Raw genomic sequence first — 22841 nt, forward strand, 5'->3', positions numbered from 1 at the left:
CAGTTGTGGGTTACCATGTGCTTGCATGCTTTCTGTTTACTTAAGCTCAGGTTAGTATGTTCAATTACAACATATATAAATTGTTAAATATTACAAAAATATTTATTTTGTATTTTAATATAGGTGATGAAATACCCTTGGATTTAATAGATATCTTTTGGAGAAAGCTTAGTATTTCTGATACGAAGCCTGAAAAAAAAAAGGCAATATTTGTTGCGACGATGAAGTTGAAAAGTATAAAGAAGATTTCAAAAAGCAGACAGAAGCAGGAAAAAAATTTATTTGAAAAAACTAAAAGAGATATACGATTCGCGCACAATTGATGTTGGAGAACCCACAATTCAAAATAAGACCCGCGGACGACCGAGTATGAAGAAACAACATAAAAAGAATGTCAACCCTCCAAATCAAGCTTCTCCTAGATGCAACGACTCTACCACATCAGAGTTCATTGGGTTGGATTTAAATAAAGAACCTGAAAGGCATAATTATTCGTACGACATTGACTTAAATGAAGAACCACGAATGCATGATCCATTCCTAATGAAGAGTATTCCTGATGTATTTCATGATTACATCGACAAGATACAAGATGTACTTGGTGATGGAAACTGTGGGTTTCGAGCGGTAGCTGTTAGTCTAGGGCATAGTGAAGACCAATGGCTATACATTAGGCAACAATTGCTTGAAGAGTTAGAAAGTCAATTTTATGCATACCAACAAGTTTTTACTGATGGGTTCAATGAGGTATACGAGTCTTTGTGTTGGTTCGAGTCACATGCATATTTGCGACATTGGATGATTATGCCTTTGACTGGTTACTTGATTGCCAACAAGCTTGGTGTGATTGTTCATTGTCTAAGCCATGAACAATTTGCAACCTGCTTCCCTCTTTGGAGAGGTCCTGAAGAGTTTCAATCTTACCGAAACATTACAGTGGCACTTGTAAGCAGACATTATATTTCGGTGTCTTCAAAAGGAAATTACCCAATGCCTCCAACCACAACATATTGGAATGCTCATAAAAGCTCGTCTGCATCTTTCTAGCAAACTATGTATTGGTCGCGTTTCGAATTATACAATCAACATAGGCCTCGTAGTTCTGAAATACTTTGGATACATATCAAGGATTAAGTATGAATGTAATTGAACTCTTTGATATGTATTGCGTTCAAAATTTTGTTTTATTATTAGTATGTCATATTTGTAGTCTTTTGTTATAATATTTTTAAATAAAACAATTTAAATAAATTACATACAAATAACCTAAAAAATATATTAAAAAAAATTATATTTAACCTATTTTATTTTGCAAGTTTAACAACCTAAAAAATATATAAAAAATTATATTTTACCTATTTTATTTTGCAAGTTTAAAAAAAATATAAAAAAAAAAAAATTATATTTAACATATTTTATTTTTCAAGTTTAAAAAAGATTATTAAAATACTTTGACTTAATAATTATAAATAAAAGACATAAAATTAATATGTAATTATGATTATTAAAAAGTAATTATTAGTATAATGATTTGTTTATTTGAAGAAAAAAGTAAGGTAACGATTAAGAGGGTCCTTTAAAACTAGGGTAAATTACACCGTTCGTCCCTCGTGCAGATGCCAAAAAACACGTTTAGTCCCTATTTTTAAAAATTAACTCGGACAATCCCTTGTTTGTTTTAAACTTACACACTTCATCCCTATTGATATGAAATGACTATTTTGCCCTTAATAATTTCATTTTTCATTTTTTATTTCTTTATTAGTTTAAATTTTAAAAAAATAATAATAAAACAAATATCCTCACCCCTCCCCCTCCCCTTCCATTTCCCTAGCTTCCGCAACAAGATTCGAAAGCTCCACCACATGTCACCGCCAGCTCCTCCGACACCACCACCTATCAGCATCAACACCTATGTCACCACATCCTATCACCGCAAACACCTTCCCCTTCCTTTCCCTAGTTTTCTTCTAACTTCGTCTCCTTCTTCTCACCCATTCCTAACAACCATCCAAAACCCCAAATCGGACCCTAAACCACCATCCCATATCTTCGTTCTCCCCATCTGCCTTAAGAACATTAGAGACCATCACCAATTTCAATCTATCTGCCTCTTGGTGAAACCCAATACCATCCTAATAATCAAATTGATACATCCACTACTCCCATAGAAAGTTATTTCTATGAATCATATCCATCACCATCGAAACAACAATTCAATATTTGAAACTTTAAAATACCAACTAGATTCAATCAACACAAATGACACCCAAAAGCAATCAAAAGCACGAGTTCACAATATCTCATTGCAATCGAAGTCTCAACATATCTTCATCTCAAAGTCGAAATAAGTAACCGATCAAAATCAAGTCCAAGATGAATCCATCGAAATAAAATCAAACCTAACATGACCTGAAACTCAAAATTGAAATCAAAATCAATTTCTAGATTTGATGACAATAAAGAAGGAGGAAACATAAAATCAACATCGAAATCAAGTATTTCTCTCTGTATTGTGGTACATCTTCATCTCACCTGTTTCCTCTAGTCTCTTTTTTCCCTTTCATCAATTCTATCTCCCTCAACCTATTTCTCTCTCAATACAGTGTTACATCTCCATCTCAATTGGATTCTATCTTGATATCGCATCTGAACACATGTGGGTGTGGCTGTAGGTGTGTATCTGCTTTGGGTTACTCTATTATCTTTGATCAGTAACAATATCGTGAGGGTTTCAGAAGTGATTGGGGCAGATGGGTTGGGGAAACTAAGAGTAGGTGTTGAACAAGAATGCAGAGAGAGAGAGAGAGAGAGAGAGAGAGAGAGAGAGAGAGAGAGAGAGAGAGAGAGAGAGAGAGGCGTCGAAGGTAATGGTATTTTGCAGTTAAATTGAGAGAGATAAAGATGAGAGAGGGTTGTTTTTTTTAATTTCTTTTTTGTAAGTTATAAATATTAATAAATAATATTATATTAGTTAAAAAATAAATATCCAAGGGCATTATGGTCATTTTAAATGTGGCGTGGACTAAATTTGCAACAAAAAAACATATTAGGGACGAAGTGTGCAAGTTTTAAGCAAACGAGAGACGGCCCGAGTTAATTTTTGAAAATAGGGACTAAACGTGCTTTTTGGCACCTACCCGAGGGACGAATGGTGTAATTAATCTTAAAACTAATAAAAGGTATAATTAGATGGACCTATTAATAACACGCATCTACCAAGTTGGTAACTGTCACGTCCATCATGGTTCGACCAGAGACTCTTCGTCGTGGGATTCTCACCATATCACTTCTCGGTCCCTATTTAAGAACAAACCCATGAGGCGTTTCCTTCATCTATATCGTACACGTAATAGAACAAAAAATATCAAGAACGACAGGACTTCGAAGAATCAAACTAGGTTCACAGGGTTTAGAGGTATCTGCTCAGGGTTTGGTTTGTAATGGTATGTCCGCTTTCTATGGAGCCCCGAAACCAGAACCTGAAATGATCAAACTCATCCACCACGCCATTAAATCTGGGGTTACTTTTCTCGACACCTCAGACTTCTACGGCCCTAAAACCAATGAGATACTCCTCGGCAAGGTGGCACGGGATCTATTCATCTTTGTAATCAGTGAATTTATTTCGGTGCTTTTATTACTTACGTTTATTGATTATTAAACAACATTTATACAGGCTTTGAAGGAAGGTGCGAGGGAGAATGTGGAGCTGGGTACCAAATTTGGAATTAAATACGAAGGTGATGCGATGGTGATACGTGGAGATCCGACCTACGTAAGGGCTGCATGTGAAGCGAGCTTGCAGCGACTTGGTGTGGATTGCATTGATCTTTATTATTAGCACAGGATTGACAGTAATTCCTACACTTTACACGATCCTTGTTTTAATATTTCATATATATTTCCGAAGTCTTGAAAGTTATCATGTATTCATCTTTTCCATTTTTTGCATTAATTTTACATGTTTGAGCTTGCAATTTAGGTTAGAATATAAAATAGAAAACATGTTGTAATAACTGGAGGAAAGATTAAACCAAAGGAAGATGTTTATATTCTGCAAAAAGATAAAAAAAATTGAAACAGCAATCTTTCGTTAAAAATCATAACTGGAAATCCTATTAATCTCCTCAAATGTTTTATTTGGTTGTTAGATGGGAGAACTAAAGAAGCTAGTGGAAGAAGGAAAAATCAAATATATCGGATTATCGGAAGCATCAGCATCAACAATAAGAAGAGCTCATGTTGTGTACCCATTAACAGCCATACAACTAGAATGGTCGTTGTGGTCAAGAGATGTTGAAGAAGAAATCATTCCTACTTGCAGGTTCGCTATCCCATCTATTCTTTTCCCCATGCATGCTTCCTTTTTCTTTTTGTAATTTTATCATTAATGAAGTATAAAAAAATCCAATGTTCTTAATTATGTATATATATCATACTCTACTAGAGAACTTGGGATCGGAATTGTTGCATACAGTCCCCTTGGACGGGGGTTCCTCTCATCTGGCCCGAAGTTGGAAGATAGTGACATCCGTAAGGTTTGTTGGTATCTCTTTGATTACCCCAAAGTGGCATAATATAAAACCGGCAAAAATTTTTTTTTCTAAGGTTTAGTTTAAATTTTGATTTTTTATTTATTTATTTATTTTTTTGGTCATGTTTATTCCTAGAAATTGCCCATTCTAAAACTAAAATAAGTATTATACCTTTTTATCTTTCTTTTTACATTTTTTTAATATCTATTTTAATATTTTAATAATTTAAATAGTAGAAGACGACCCACACATATCTCTCTCCTCACACACACACACACAAAAATTAAAGGTTCGGTTTTAAAAGATACACACAAAACCAATCTCTCTTGTTCTCCCATTCATGTTCAAGCTTCTGAAGAACATAATTTTTAAGCTTTAGAACACTAATGAAAAGGCATATCCCGAACATCAACGTGAAGAAGATGATCAAAGTTTTTTGGTTTTTTGGATGTTCTTATCTCAACATGAAAAAAAAACAAAAGCAAATCTTAAATCCATGTATGTTCTAAACAAATCAAGACTCAAAATCATGTATGCTTTTTCATCTTCACCACATATACACATTTCCATTATGTATGTGTTCAGTTATCCTTTATCTTCTTTCTAATCTCATTCATTTCCAAGACTGTATTCAAAGCTCAAAAGTTAAAAAATACTTTGATCTAACATCTCTTTGTCAAATCAGATACAAGATGGAAAGATCAAAGCATATAGAATCAAATTTTGTTCATAACATTATCAAAACAAATCAGGAATGAAGCATCACAAAAATCGAAGTAGTATAACCATCCATTGATTGAAACATCAGTCGATCATCCTTCATCTTCTCTCTAGACTCATTCTGCCAAACCGAACTTCAACTCCATCGAATCCAAACAAAATCATAATTTCTATCATGCCATTGAACTGCATAACACATAAAAAAATCATGCAGTCAAAAACTCCTTCCTATTAATCTGTATTGCCTACCCATTTCCAACCTTACAAAAAAATGAACGTAGTGAAAGATGATGGATAAGAGGGTGTTTGTTATTACTTTTTAAACAACTTTTAGACTTTTAACTTTTAGGAAAAATCAAAAAAAAAATCTAAAAGTTCTTTGGAAAGTTATAAAAGATCTTTTGAAATAACTTTTGACAAAGAACAAAATTCTTCTCTTTCAAAAGTCATCGAAACGTGACCTTTTGTAACTTTTCAAACAAATAGAAAGTAAATTACATTAATATCTTTAAACTTACCAATCATTGAACACTCTCCTTACTCAACAACATTAAAGTCATTTTTACCCCTCAAAAGCTAATCCAAACAAAATTTAAAAAACTTCTTTTACCAAAAGTCCTTTTGCAAAAAGAACTTTTGAAGCTAATAAATAATCTCAAACATCCTCTAATTTATGCTATCAAAAACTCCTTTTGCTTAGGGTCTATTTCTTACACCCAAACAACACCTAACAAAACAAAAGGATTTGGGTAAGGTTTAAATGTCATCACTGCCCACTACTAATGCCTCAGTGGTGGTGATTTTCGATTAGTGGTGGCCGATGGCGGAAGCCACCATCTCAGTGGTGGTGATTCTAGACAAAAGAAAGAGAAAAAGAAAGAGATTAAGTTTTTTACCTTGAACAAGGAGCACCATTAGAAATCGCAGCGACCACCCTCTAGTAGCCCTCGTTTAGGGATGAATGGATTTGTTATGCCATATATTCTTGTTTGATTTAGGATTTTTTTTAGTTCCATCAATGAAAGTTATGAAGATTAAAGAAAGCAGACACTAGGTGTGTGTGAGAGAGAGGCCTCTTTTTTTGTTTTTACTACTAAAATTTTCAATAAAAGAGAAATATGTTTAAGAAAATAGAAAAACAAATTAAAAAGATAGATTAATCCTTTTAAGTTTATCTTGGACTAATTCCATAAACAAATTATTCTAAAAAACATTCAAACCAAAAAAGTTTTGATCTAAACTCAGAAAAAATAAAGAAAAAATAAATACCATATACACATTTTTGCAATTTAGTCTCAAAACCCAATCAATATTTATTATATTATGTATAATAAACGATGTCAACTTTATAACATTATATTAATTGGAAACTTTGATTATTTTTTAATTGTTTATAATAAAATCTCTAAATTATTTAATTAATGTGAATTAATACAAAAAAAAAAAAAAAAAAAGCTTCTACCTATAAATAAAGTTATAAAGTTTAAAATTAGTTAACAATAATAACTAATAATAGACGGTTTTATAATGAATTAAGATCTTTGATCTTAAAACCTTTTATATGGATGGTCATCAACATTGTTTTAGTATATATATATATATATATATATATATATATATATATATATATATATATATATATATATATATATATATATATATATATATATATATATATATATATATATATAATTAACAATAACAATAACGGATAGTACAATAAAATTGTAAATTATATTACATTACTAATGGTTGACATTTTAAAAAATCATCATCCAAATTAATAAATAGTTAAATAAGGATGTTTTAAGTTACTTAATCATAATAAATGGTAAAAATAAATATTAAATCAAGAATTATATTTTCTTTTATTCATGCACAAGTCAACAAGTCATAAGTAAAAGTCTTGAAATAAAAAAAAAAATAATCAAATAAATATATTTTAAATTAATTAACAAAACTATACTTCAAAGTTAATTTCAAATCAAGAATTATATTCAGTCCAACTGGCCGATAGAGGCCATTAGATGATGTGATCCAAATATAAATTATTTTTATCATTATTATAAAAGAAAATTACAATTTTATATATCATAAAATTTATTACTAAATAATTAATTTCGATGATAAAGTACGGAAACTATGATAAGCCGTATTTATCAAATTTTAACCACATAATCTAAGTACGTATAACATGTGCATATTTTCCTATTATTATAAAATGACTTGCATCATATTTACTAAACTTCTATAACTATTGAACTTTTAACTATTAGAGACAACCACTAAAGATTTTTTTTTAACTTATATCTTAAATTATTTATCTTTACACGTTGAATTTTAATAGTATACTAAACGCATTTATTATTTAAATTTAATACTAACTCTTATGTTTTCAATATAATATTTAACTTATTGATTTAAATATAGTATTAAGTACAAAACATATATTAATTTGTCAAATAAATTTTAAAAATTTACAAACAAGTTATTTATTAAGAAGTTAAATAACTTTAAAAAATATTAAAAAAAAAAAAAAAAAAAAAAAAAAAAAAAAAAAAAACTCAATATTAAGTTAGAAGTTCAAAAAAAAAAAAAATTTAAAAACTTTTAATTTTAACAATTTATCAATAACCATATTTTTTTAACTTATATCAAAATCCGTTCTTTATTAAGCTCATTAATTTGATTTTTTAATGCTTTAAACTAGTTTGTTATTTAAAATATATTACCAAGGTAATTGTTAATTTAAATATGATCCTAAATATAAACATAAATCAAAATATCAAATAAATTAAAATATATCCAAATACTATTTCTTTATATAGTTGAAAAAAGTTAAAAATAATATAAAACTTAAAAGCTACATGGAAATGTCAATTTAACAAAAAAATAATAATAAAGTAAAAATGTGAAATAATATATTTTTAATTTAATTAAAAATAATAATACCGAGAGATGTCCAAATAAGTTAATTAAATATAATTAAAATAAATAAATGTGCAACCCGTAGCGAAATGTCATTAAGACAATGTAGTTTTATTATATAACTAGACGAATGCCCACGCGTTGTACATAATCACTTATATAGTTAAAATATTTACAAATATATATTTTTTTAAATATAACAATAACGTTGTTGTTAAATTTGATATAATAATTTGTATATACTAAATTGATATAATATATTGATTATTTTGAATTATATAATAATATATACATTTATTATAACTTCATAATCACAATCGTTTGAATGACTTCTACCCGCGAGTTACAAATGAATAAAATTAAATATAATATATGATTTGATGTTAGTTATAGTTGTTTTTATTGTTAATTAATTTTTTAAAATTTATTTGCTTAATGTTTTAATTTTTATCATTATAATTATTTAAAACATCAAATACTGTTTTTTATTTTAAAGCTAATAATATAATCATTTATATAGAGTTGTTTTTAACTATTGTTATTGTAAGTTATTTTAAGTTACTTATTTGGAAACTATTAATGATTATAAAAATATATTTAAGAAATGTTTTAGTTAAATTGAGATTACAATTTAGTTATTATTTTTATCACTACAATTTATCACTTTTAACTACTTACAAAATATTCTTTAGTTTTTTTAAATGGAACTAAAATTTATATTTGAGTTGACATTGTAGTGCGCATAAACACATATATAGTTAAAGTCTTTACAAATATATATTTTTTAAAATATAACACTAACGTTGTTGTTAAATTTGGTATAATAATTTGTATATTAATTTGATATAATATATTGATTATTTTGAATTATATGATAATATATAAATCTATTATAACATCATTATCTCAATCGTTTGAATGATTTCTACTCGCAAGTTACACATTAATAAAATTAAATATTATATGTGGTTAAATATTATTTATAGTTGTTATTTTTAACTATTTTTTTTTAAATTTATTTGCTTAATGTTTTAATTTCTATCATTACAATTATCTAAAACATCAAACATTATTTTTTGATTTTAAAAGTAACAATATAATCATTTATATAGAGTTACTTTTAACTATTGTTATTATAAGTTATTTTAAGCCACTTACTTGAAAACTTTTAAGGATTATATGAATATATTTAGGAAATATTTTAGTTAAACTGATATTACAATTTAGTTTTTGCATTTATCACTATAATTTATCACTTTTAACTATTTACAAAATATTATTTGGTTTTTTTCGTGGAACTGAAATTTATATTTAAGTTGACACTGTAATGTTATATTTAAATTAACAATTTAAGTATTTTGTCTAAACTGTTAAAAAATTATAACTTTAAACTGATAATGGTTTACATGTAACAACATTTTAAATCTAATAAATTAACTATAATATGTTAAAATTTAAAGACATAACCTTATAAGTAGAAGTAAATATATTATTTAAAATTAAAATTTAATCTATTTATGATTACTCTTTAGGTTTGATATTTATTTAACTTTATTATCCAAGTTACAATCATTATTAGAAAAAAAACTACAATTTATCACTTTTAACTATTTATAAAATAATCTTTGGGTTGTTTAAGTTAAATAAAATTTATATTTAAATTGGCCTATAATGTTATATTTAAATTGGCCTATAAAGTATTTTATACAAATTGTTCAAAAATTATACCTTTAAAATGATAATGGTTTACATCCAACAATATATTAAAACTAATAAATTAAGTATAATATGTTAAAAGTTAAAAAAACATAATTTTATAAGTAGGATTAAAGATATTATTTTAATATTAAAATTAAGTTTATATATTAATACACTTTAGATTTGATATTTATTTAACCTAATTACCAAATTATAATTATTATTATAAAGAAATTGAAAAGTCATTGGAGTTTCAAATGAATGTGGTGAAAGGAAAAAAGAATGGGGGTTTCAAATGCATGAGATTCAAGAAAAAATATTGCGTGTGGCGCGAGAATAAAATTATATAGTTAAAATAATAATTTTTACCAAATTATTATTTAATATTTCTACTTTGAAATAAAATGTTAGTAGTAAAGCAAATATATAGTTAACATATTAGTTTTATTAAACATTATAGTTTTATGTTTAAGTTGTTGTGATATATACAATTATTTGATAATTTTATAAACCGTTTAAAATTGTGTAAATTATGTATCAAATGAATGATAATATAACGGGTAACAAAACATATGAACAAAAATATGAACTACAACTTCTGGTAACATAAAAATAGAAATACATTTATTATAATATTTGTATTAAAAAAGATATATATACAACGAATAAAAAAAAATATGAAAAATAAACACTAACTTTTAATAACATAAAAACACTAAAACATCTACTATAACATTTATATTAACTCTTCATATTTAAATCACAAATCTCTTCAAATACATTCATGTTTTTAGAGAGCAAAACTTTACAACCTTATAAAAGAAAGTAAAATAAAAAGTTATTAGTGATTATTAATTAATAATCATAAGTTAAAAACTCTTGAATTGTAACTAATAAATATACATAAATTAGAAAACTCTTGAGTTGTAGCGTGAGTTTCAAATGAATACGGTACTTGAAAATGTATATTTATTATTATTATTATTATTATTATTATTATTATTATTATTATTATTATTATTATTATTATTATTATTATTATCGTCTAAATAATTGTTTTTGATGTATCATTTTAATCCCTTCAATTATTAAACATAAAAGTATTTAATTATAAATTTATAACATACATAGGTGCGTATACATGTTAAACAAATCATATATATATATATATATATATATATATATATATATATATATATATATATATATATATATATATATATATATATATATATTCGTAAATGTCATATGTAATTCTTGTCGTAGTAATATGGATAAGTTACTTTTATATAAAGAACATATCATGATAAGTCTATCATCATTACATATCAAATGTTAAAAATTATGTTATCTTTTAAATGTTGTCTTTTAAATATGGTGTATAGGACAACCTAACAAAATAAATAAATAAATAAATAAACATAATCAAAATAGAAAAACTACAATCAAATAAATAAGACCATTTGGTGGTTGAATATAAAGATGTTACATATGCATACATTTAAATCAAAAGAAAAAGTAACATACGCCAACTTTGCTCAAACAAAAAAACCTATATCCATTTTCTGAAATGTCTTTCTTCATTTAACATCATTCAACCATAGAAACGTGATGACAATTCTTCACTAACCTGCAATCAAAATATTTTCCTTGAAAAAGAAGAATCAGAAAGATATATCAAGCAAAACATTCAAGATTGATTAATACACACAAGTGACATATAAAGATTAAATGAGAAACTGAATATAAAGAAAGAATATAAAAGATTCATTTGTTTTGGTTGAAAGAAAAAATTATATTACAATTACTATCGATGCGACATAATCCATTTCTTCAAATCATAATATTTTGATCATGAATACTTTAATTATATGAAAACTTTTGAATTACAATATCTTCAAATCCTTCATACATGTAAGATTTTATATAGCACAAAAGACACAAAAGATTGTTCTTTTTATAGTAAACTTTTCACTAAATGCTAATTAAACATAATATACGTTATAAAACTTTTGAGTGTTAAATCATAATTTAGAAAACTTTTGAGTTGCATTAGTTAAAAAAAGAAGTTTCAAATGAATGTGGTTTGAGGAAGTTAAAAAATGAGGTTTCAAATGCATGAGATTCAAGAAAACATTATAGCTTTATAAATATGTATGATGATTATCTAATCAATATTTAAAATAATTAAAATTTTATATCAATGAAAGGATTGTTACGGCGTAATTCATGAAAATGAACTAATTATTTCTAATATATATATATATATATATATATATATATATATATATATATATATATATATATATATATATATATATATTGGTGTGTTGAATTGAGAAAATAAAAAAGGTTGAGAATGAGAGAATCATTCTCAGCCACTCATTTAATTAGTCTCTAAACATAAAGGGCACGGTGGCAAACTTGTAAATATGATATAATAGCCTTCAATCACAAATACGTAATTGTAGAGAATTAGATAACAATTGAAATTTATTCGTTTTTTGCTCTTTCAATCCAACCTTCAATTCCGCTTGAATACGAACATATCTTCAACATCTACGATTAATTATACTCCCATCATCATTAGAACAACATTATCGATAATCAACAAAAAATTCAATTTGTATCATTCATTCAACATCGTTCATCAAATAAAACATCGAAATTAAGGTTAGAAAAAGATCAAATCATTTTTTGTTTGGAAATTTTCATATGTTTATCTACCAATCTACTATTTTCTAAGATTTAAATAGTCAAAGTATCATATTTATTACATTTAAAAAAAAAAGTTAATTTGTATGCACTCCAACTGTTTAATGACATGCATAAACTAAATTACCACGTTATATTCAAATATGAATATGTTTTCTCATCTGAATCAATATGTGATTATTAAAACACAAAAAAATATGCAAGTCTTATGTTATTAATATTTAAATAACATATAAAAATTATATATATTTTTGAAAACACCTTGTAATATTCATTTATGAATATACCAACTATTATTCATAAGGGAATATACAATCTAATATTCACAAGTGAATATACTATGTACTATTCTCACGTGATATACCATGTAACACTATATAATATTCACATATGAAAATATCATCTAATATTCATAAATGAATATATCATCTAACATTCACAAGTGAATATACTATATAATACTCACAAGTGAATGCATCGTGTAATATTTAAATATAAATATACTATATTTAGTATATGCTATATTCATATATGAATGATACTTAAATTGTAAAAAAAAAAAATTAATCATAGTTTTTATTCATAAGTGAATCACGAATGTACTGTAGTAAACCTGATTTATTTATATTCACTTATGAATAACGATAGCTGAAAATATAAAAATATATATATATATATTTTTTATTTTATTTTAAAACTATATCAATATAGATGTGTATTTGTAGAGAATAAAAAATCATGAACTTTGATATATTTAAAATCATTTTTCGATAAAAATAGCTTCTTAAAAATAAAAATAAAAATAATAATAAAAAACGAAAAAAAATGTTTTTGTATATATTAAGGTAATACTTAACATAGTTTAAGGAAACATGTTTTGTTGCAAAACACATGTGCATTCCTTTCTCATTTCCGTCGGTACGTTGGAGGCTTTTGCGGCAAAAATAAATGATTGGCTGAGAATGATTTCCCCATTCTGAACATTTTTTTTTCTCAATTCAACTTTTCTCGCTCTCTCTCTCTCTATATATATATGTATATATATATATAACTTTTTTTTTTCTCTCTATCTCTTATATATATATATATATATATATATATATATATATATATATATATATATATATATATATATATATGTGTGTGTGTGTGTGTGTGTGTATATATATATATATAGAATCAAGATTAAATAAGAAGGAAATTTTTGGTAGGAAGGCAAGGAGTTTTTTTTTCTACTTATTTTTTTTGCGAACAAACAAAATGAATCATTAGATGATTCATTTGTAAGATGATTCACAAGAAAAAATTCTCAAAAAAACATCTTGATGATTCATATGATTTTGTTGTTATTCACTAAAATTGTCATAAAAGTAAATTTTTTTCTTAATTTACTTAAAAATGAATCATAAAGATGTTTTTTTTGAGAATTTTTTCTTGTGAATCATTTTACAAATGAATCATCTAGTGATTTATTTTTTTTGTTCGTGAAAAAACTATGTAGAAAAAAAACTTCTTACCTTCCTACCAAAATATATATATATATATATATATATATATATATATATATATATATATATATATATATATATATATATAGAGAGAGAGAGAGAGAGAGAGAGAGAGAGAGAAAGAGAACCATAATTCACCAATGAACCAAGAAACCACTTTTTTTTTTCAACTTTTAGAACTTATTCTTAAATATATATATATATATATATATATATATATATATATATATATATATATATATATATATATTCATAACTTTTTATCATTTTTCCAATGATATCAAATTCGATTCTTTTTACGTCCAATTCACAATGTGAATTTTTGAAAATTCACAACGTGAATCTAGATTTACACGGTGAATCCAGAAAATATATTTCACATTTACAATCTTGATATATGAATTTAGATATTTTTAGATTTTTTTCCGATAAAGAATAAGCTCTAGAAATTAAAAAAAAAAAAAAAAAAAAATTGATTCCTTGAAGAACCAATAATTATGGTTTTCCATTGAACCTTTTCCTATATTGTATTTGCATTATATGAAATATACGTGTATTCATGTCGAAGGATGTCATATACCATCTTTTTAAGAATTTGTTTGTATTTTTACGATACTCACTTTATTCTCATATAAAAATGGTAATTTTGTAGCGTATGCCAAGATTTCAACCTGACAATCTTGAGTATAACAAGATCTTGTATGTGAGGGTCAGTGAGATGGCAAAAAAGAAGGGTTGTACTCCTGCCCAACTATCATTGGCTTGGATTCATCACCAGGGAAATGATGTGGTGCCAATTCCAGGAGCCACCAAGATAGAAAACCTTGAAGAGAACATAGGTGCTTTATTTATCAAGCTAACACCAGAAGAAATGGATGAAATCGAATCTATTACTTCATCAATTTCAATAAAAGGGGCCCATAATATTGCAAGTATGCTAACATATCGGGACATCGAGACTCCTCTGTTGTCATCTTGGAGTGCTTAAGTGATGTTATAAGTCTATAGTGTGTCAAATTCTATATAGATATTAACTTTATTTTACAATAAGAACATAAAAATATATTATCAACGAATAAATATGATTTCATGTTTAATTTTAAGATGGTGAAGGCTGTTTAAAAATGTTATGTCAAAATGTAAGTGTTTTGTCGTTTGTTCACATTTATACGTATATTTATCCATCATACAAATAAGGAATTCCAAAGTATCATTATATCTTCTGACTAATCACATATTGGGAAATATATATTATAAACTAGGTTATCACAGGTGGGAACCATGGTTATAAAAATAATTAAATTTTTATAGTAAAACTTATAATCATTAATCAATTATTTTCAATAAATTATTAATTAAACATGATTTAGTAGGATTTTCAATATAGAAATAAAATTAATTATTAGTAATCATAACCGAAAATTATTGAAGATTAATTTAAAATTCTCCTATAAAATCAGGAATCAAATAAATAATTGCCTAAATTAGTAATAACATCAATACTTTTCAAAAATAAAAAATGATGAAAAATATCAAGTGTCACTTTTATAAAGCATTTGAAAAAAAATATAAATTATGAGAAAATAATAAGTGATATTAATAACTATTTTTTTTTATTAGTATAGGATTTCTTTTATTAGTATAGGATATGATGAATCCTACCCAACTTTCCTACTATACATTATAATAAAAATTAGTTCAAATATATGGTAACTTTCCTACTATACATTATTTTAAAATCAATTCAAATATATGGTTCATATCTAAATATCATCTTCAATTCCTCGACTGTTTGAGCGAACACACAAACTTGTATTGAAACACTGAAAGTGTCATCGTGGTAAACCTTTGGTGAATATGTTTGTGTATTAATGATTAGCCTACACGTGAATTATGCAAATTCTTCCGATTTTAACAAATTATTGAATAAATTTGAAATATCAATCTCGACATTTTTGAAATGTTGTTGTCGAACTAATTTATTCAAGAGATATTCGAGAAAATATTCTTATAATAAATTATCATAATACATATAATTGATACATAATCTTTGAGTACAAGATTTTGTAGCCAACTTGTTTTTGTATGGGAGTTTGTAATGCTATACATTTGGTTGTAATGATTAGGCATGAAATTCCGGGTTACCACTTTGAGGATCATGATACAAGCTTATACATAAGTAATACATAATGATTAGAATTTGAGTCTTGAGAGTAGTGAGACCCCCACTCTTCGTTCGTATAATTAGTAATGTAAATATTTGAGGAAGCTGAGATGTAGAGACCTTAATTTGATGTTTAGTGGAGAACGTATTTGAGGAGGTGGAAATTAGATTCACATGTCGCATGCATGAAAAAAAAAATTATTGGACAACATACACAATGTATGGTCTCGAAAACATAACATATTCAAGGGTTGCAATGAAACTTTGATAACGTGAACCATCTAGAAGGAGTTGTAGTTTGGCTTGTTAAGCAGATCAAGGATTTCTTCCGCATATTGAGCTTACAAAAGGAAAAGCTCATAATTTATATAAGTAATCTTAGTGCCAAGAAAATGATATAGAGAGCCTAAGTTAGCCATCACAAATTCAGGTGAAATGGTGTTTATTGAAAGATCTTTATGCTCCAGAATCATTATGAAATGATATTTTCTAGTAATATACAATCATGTAGGGTTACACCTTATAGCACATAAATACCAATTGATTATTTATTAAGTAGTATTATTATTAATAAATATAATTAACACATGTATTTAATTAGGGAGTCGTTATTTTATAAAAATAATAACAAAAGAAATCAGGTACACCATTTTTGGTGTTATAAAAGTCCACTAAAATATATGATGTAGATTAAAATATTAAGAAGCAGTGTTTAACACTTCTTCTCATTCTTTCTGCCTTCCTAACCGTTCACACCCACATGAGTTATGGTTGGTTTCTTCCTTTGACTTCTTCTTACACATGGATGTTGCTTGCAAGAATTAAACTCAATTAATGAAAGCATTAGATTTTGTTTATGTGTATAAGTGTGAGAACTAAAAATTTAGAGAAAATTAACTTTTAGACAAATATCGACCAAAATGGCAAATTGTTAATTATAAGAAAAAGATAAGATTATGAAGTTATGACCTCATGAAAATGGCCACGATAAGTTTAAGTCTTTTAGGAGAGGTTATACGAGTAAGTTCAAAAGAAAGAATGCACGAAAAGATGCATTTTTTGTAAAAGGGTAAAATGAGAATTTTATACTTTTTGGGCCAAGTTAGTGACTTAATATATTAAGACTCGTATTAATTCAGTGAGAAATCATTTAAAAGAGTTCTAGTGTACATTCTCTCTTTTGTGTAGATATGAAGAGCATATAAATCAAGTTAGAAACAAAGAAGGTATAGGCATCAGAATTTAGGACAAAAACTATCTGGAGGTTGGAATGGAATCAACCAAGGAATTATCGTCAAGTAGTTACTGTGGTGTGCTATAAATTGTTGGGTTTTACATGTAATAATGCGGAAAATATTTAAACTCTTATGGGTACATGCAACCTAATTACATATATGTCATAACTCTATTGAAGCAACAAACAATTGAACAATAAAAATCCAACACTAGTAGAAATCAAAATGCACAAGGATAATTAACATACCTCTAATTTTTTGTTGTAAACAAACCCTTTGATCAATCCAATAGTCACTTGAAACCTAGCTTCAATTATGTGCGAGCCTCTAGTGGTTCACACCCACAATACAAAAATCCTATAAGATTTAGGAGAGATAGGAGAGATATCAAATTTTTGGCTTTGGCTTCTCTGAATGCATTGGACGAAAATTCCAAGTCCAAGGCACTATTTATAGATTATTAAGAAACACCTAAAAACCTTGATTTGAACATAAAATAATATTATTTCAAATAAAGTAATTATGTACTTTCTAGTTATTCTCATGAAGGCTTCCATAAGGCTCCAAGAAGGCCTTAAAACCATCCCAAGTAGAAGGGTTCTAGAACCTATCATCTGTTCAACTGTTGAATAATTACAACTATAGTCCTTTAACTATTAATTAATTCTAATTAACCTATAATTAATTCCAAATTAATTCTGATTAATTCTAAATTACTTATAACTATTTCTAATTAATATATTAGTCATATAATATATTAATAAATCATTTATATCTCTCTAAAATCAATCTAAGCAATTTCTTGGTTATCAGGGGAAACCTAAAAAGGACTTTACTCCTATTCATCAATATTATACCAATTTAGTTAGGAACTTTGACACCTTAATCCAACAATCTCCCACTTGGATAATTCGCTAACATAATTGCTCGTAAAACTCCAAATAACCAGTAAAGAGTGTTTTCAAGACAGTACCAGACTTTGTTGGTCCTAAGATAAGTTATCGCCTATTCCTTCATTGTTTTAGATATTAAATGAACACGAGACGTGGATTAGAATCAATTTTGTCCAAGATTTTGTTTCCCGGTAATATCATTTTGTGATGACATAATCAGACTACTAAGTAAATGCATCAATTTAGTTATGGTTAGGCCTAGCACTATATTGTCAACATCAAAACACAGAGGGGCCCAAAGATATCAGTTTTTCTGTTAAGACAAAAGGAACGAATAAACTTCAACTATACAATCATTCAATTTTACTCATTATGTCATACATGGAAATACCCTTTATAGCACCTAGTTACGAGTTATGCGTTACAACAAACCAATACACAACCAACTAGTGAAATATGACTTACATACATTCGTTTTAAGAATAGAGGATATTATAGTCTTAGAATTACTTGTGATTAAATCCATGAAGTAATCTCTAAGCATGGGTTTAACGAATACTGAAAATCTCTATTTCCCTAATGTATGTCCAGTCTCAATGGACAATCTACAAACGATTCATGAAAGTCTGAAGTCATTACTTACTTCTAAAGTATTACCAACTATGGTGTTTCAAATAACATAATAATAAGGAACTAAAACATGCAAAGTGAAACACAATAAAAGTTAATCAAAAAATAGCATCAAATACATTGAATATAAAGAAATCTTTATTTGATTAGTCACTATTCAATTACAAATTTATTGTTATATAGTTTCAAAATAACATCAATACTAACATCTGAAAATCTAATATCATCTCTTAGTCCAATGCTCTTAGCATGCTCAAAGTTCTTGACCTTGCTTACACACTTTGTGAGAGGATCAACATGATCGTCTTCTAATGAAACACGATTCACCAAGAGTGCACCCTCTTTAACCTTATGTCTAATGTAATGATATTTCCTCTCGATGTGCGTAGATTGACCATGATATTTAGGTTCTTTTCTCAAAGCTATCGTACCTTCGTTTTCACAGAAAGTCTGCATTGGCTCTTGGATTAATGGAACAACTCCAAGATCTTCAATAAAATAACTTAACCACATAACCTCCTTAGCCGCCTAGCTTGCCGCAATGTACTCTAATACATAAGTAGAGTCAACGACTGGTTGTTGTTTGGAACTTTTGCAAGTGAACCCTCTGTCACACCCCCGAACCAGATGGCGGAAACGTCCGGGGGCTCATGTGACTAACAATTGAAATATCATCACAATGAATACACATGAAACATAACACATTCATCACCAACATTTCATATTACAACCGACATTGTTCACATCAAGCACATTGTTATAAATACATAAGTTCAACTATTAAATGTCACACCTCCAAACCAAAATCGCAGAAACATTCGGAGGTGGGTGACTTCACGTAATACCATAACAGTTGAATATCGTAAAGAATATATATATATATATATATATATATATATATATATATATATATATATATATATATATATATAACAAAAACGTACATTGTTACGTAATACATGTTTTCAAAAGAATATTACAAATATGATGATTTAAAATGTTTTAATAATAAACACCTTAGCGTTCCTTCTCCAAAAGCTGGTGGTTACCTGTATTACTAATTCCCTGAGAAATACAAGTAGTTTCGAAAAAGTGTCAATAATAAAGTTGGTGAGTTCATAAGTGTTTTTGTACTGAAAAAGTATGTCTTTTTGAAAGAAAATAGATGAATGTGGTTTCCAGGAAAATCCAATATTTTCCACATATAGTTTGAAAAATTCCGAAAAGTTGGAGGGCGTTAGTATCTTTTGTACCCCAATGATGAAGGTGAATTTATACTCAAAATAATGTAAATACTGAATGCATTTACGAGTCTCGTAAATCAAGCTTATTTTTATACTTCCGTGTGAGTCTTATAACCATGTTATTGATACAAACTGTCTGTAACAACGTTCTTCAGGTGTTGTAGTGTTATGACATTTGTCACCCCAGACCTGCCGGTCTAACTGTAGCTAACAGTTTAGGTGCGGGATTTTCAATCCCGTATAGATCTATACACAAGTATCACGCTCTCCCTCTAAGAGATTATGGTTTATAATACAGGACTTGAAATGCATACTTGAGAGTACGTTAAAGTTGAATATCTCACAACACTTAGTATAAATAGATTTATGAAAAGAAAGTCTGTATTTCATTTCAAATGAAAGTATTTCATTTTTCAAAATGTTTACGTAAGAATGTAAGAATAACCCGCAAACTATACCCATTATAGTTTTTCTGAAAGTGTGCTCCATTTGGTGATAATAACTCGATGAAATACTAACTTTTCATGCAAAGTAAAATGTTGATACCGAAGCATTTTAATAATATAGATGTTGTATTTAAATCTATATAAAGCGATACGTTTTCTCGTATTGCACTTGTATTCCCCCCATAGACCACGAGAATCAATCGAATATGAAGTATCCCCACTTCCTTGCTGGATTATTCATACCTACTCCTTTACCTAAATTCTAATTTTGGGACGAAATTCCATCTAACAGGGGGATGATGTGACAACCTGAAATTTTCCATCCTGTTTAGTCTAACACTTCATTGAAAGTCAAACTTATTCCTGCTATAATTTAGCACAATTTGGAGTTTGTTTGAGAGCTCTGAGCCTTGTACACTTAAGGGATAAGTGTCAGGGTTTATCTACTAAATCTATAGTTCAAAGAGCAAGTCTAAAACACCTTGACCTGGAGTTCACGGCCACCACATGGGAGTTTACGGCCGTACACTCCATGTGGGTCGTAAACTCCTCCTATATGTTGAAGTCTTGGCCATTTTGTTCATTCCTTTCCTCCTCTTGGCCGAAATCCTCTCAAGTATCATCCTGATCATCGTCCCCGATCTTCAAATCTCGTAAGTTTATTGTCCTAACTAGTTGATATCTTACATAAACTAGTGATCTTACATGATTTCATCCGTGAAATCATTCCATCTGTGTAGATCTTCAAGTTTTGCCAAGAACACCAAGAACACATACTAGTGTTCTTGGTTAAAACCGACCATTTAAGCTCCTAGATCGTAAGTACTCTTGTTCCAACTCGTTGTACACTAGGTTTAACATGTTTAGGGCTTAGAAATCATAAAGAATCATGTGATCAAAGTTGTTTACAGCCAAGAAGTGGGGCAAAATTCACCCTAATCGCTTACCAAGTCTTGGATACTAGTCTAGATCATATGCTTGATGTACTTAGAACCTTAAAACACCAAAAAGACCATGAATCATTTGACTTTACGACCATAATCACATGGAGAAATGGTCCATGTGCCGTAAACTCCACAAAGGAGTGAACTGATGCCACAATCACTTCCAAAGGCTTAGACATGAAGTAGGAATGCTTCATTATGACTTATAGGATTCGAGACACAAAATGGTAGAAGTACCATGAGTTTGCGGCTGTAAACTCATGAGTTTACAACCGTAAACTGCAAGGGAGTTGGTCCTAAGGCCGTAAACTCATAAGGAGTTTACCCTTGGACCCTAAACTCAAAACCCAAGTCCTACAACCCTTAAATGAAATCCTTAGGACTTTTAGCACTTAAATCAAGTGTATTGCATGTCTTATGATGTGTTAACTTGTTTCATTAGTGTTTAAATCACTAATTGTATACATACATATGTCTTTATATGTTATTAGGATCATTGTGTGTGTTTGAGTCTTCACTTGACACCAAGCACTTTTCCGACACTTCTGTATGACCCAATCACTACAGTTGAGTTCATACCCCTTAATTAACCTTTTAAATGTTTTTAAATGTTTATAAATTCTTTATGGGGGGAATACAAGTTCAATCAGGGTTAGTTGTTATATCAATCATATGTGATTAATAACTAGCATACAAATGGATTTACTATACATTTAGCTATTTTGCCAAACAGATTACTTCAAATGACTCTCTCAAATGTTTTTACATGTTAAAACTCTTTATCAAACTGCTTTACATACTGTATGTTTCCATTTAAACTCTGTTACAAATGCGATGCAAACAAAGGTTTTCCTTATACTTAAAACTGTCTTATTAAATAAACTACTTTCAAATCGTTTTATAAACTGACATCAAGTCATCATTTCTTAGTTATTAAACGTTTCAAAGGTTTTACAAAACTTCTTTAATACTTTTATATTGTCAAATGCATGCCTAGATATTTATAGTTATATAAGTAATGTTTAAAGGACTTAGGACGGCTAGCTCGCTTTATTTCCTTTTCCTCGTTGGGATGTGGCCTTAGGGCATCGGTTACTCGTCTGAATGTTGTCTAAATATTAGTTATATATCATGTATACATATATAGACATAAAAGTTCCTAGAGTCAGTTCAGTACC

The 22841-nt window shown here is 27.7% G+C and overlaps 1 pseudogene; it reads left to right on the forward strand.

Annotated features, from left to right (window-relative positions):
• Positions 1–369: 369 nt before the first annotated feature.
• Positions 370–22216, forward strand: LOC145029899 (putative aldo-keto reductase 5; annotated as a pseudogene).
• Positions 22217–22841: the final 625 nt, after the last annotated feature.

Source organism: Lactuca saligna, chromosome 2 (genome assembly GCF_052625555.1).
Source record: "Lactuca saligna cultivar CGN05327 chromosome 2, ASM5262555v1, whole genome shotgun sequence".
Lineage (NCBI taxonomy): Eukaryota > Viridiplantae > Streptophyta > Magnoliopsida > Asterales > Asteraceae > Lactuca > Lactuca saligna.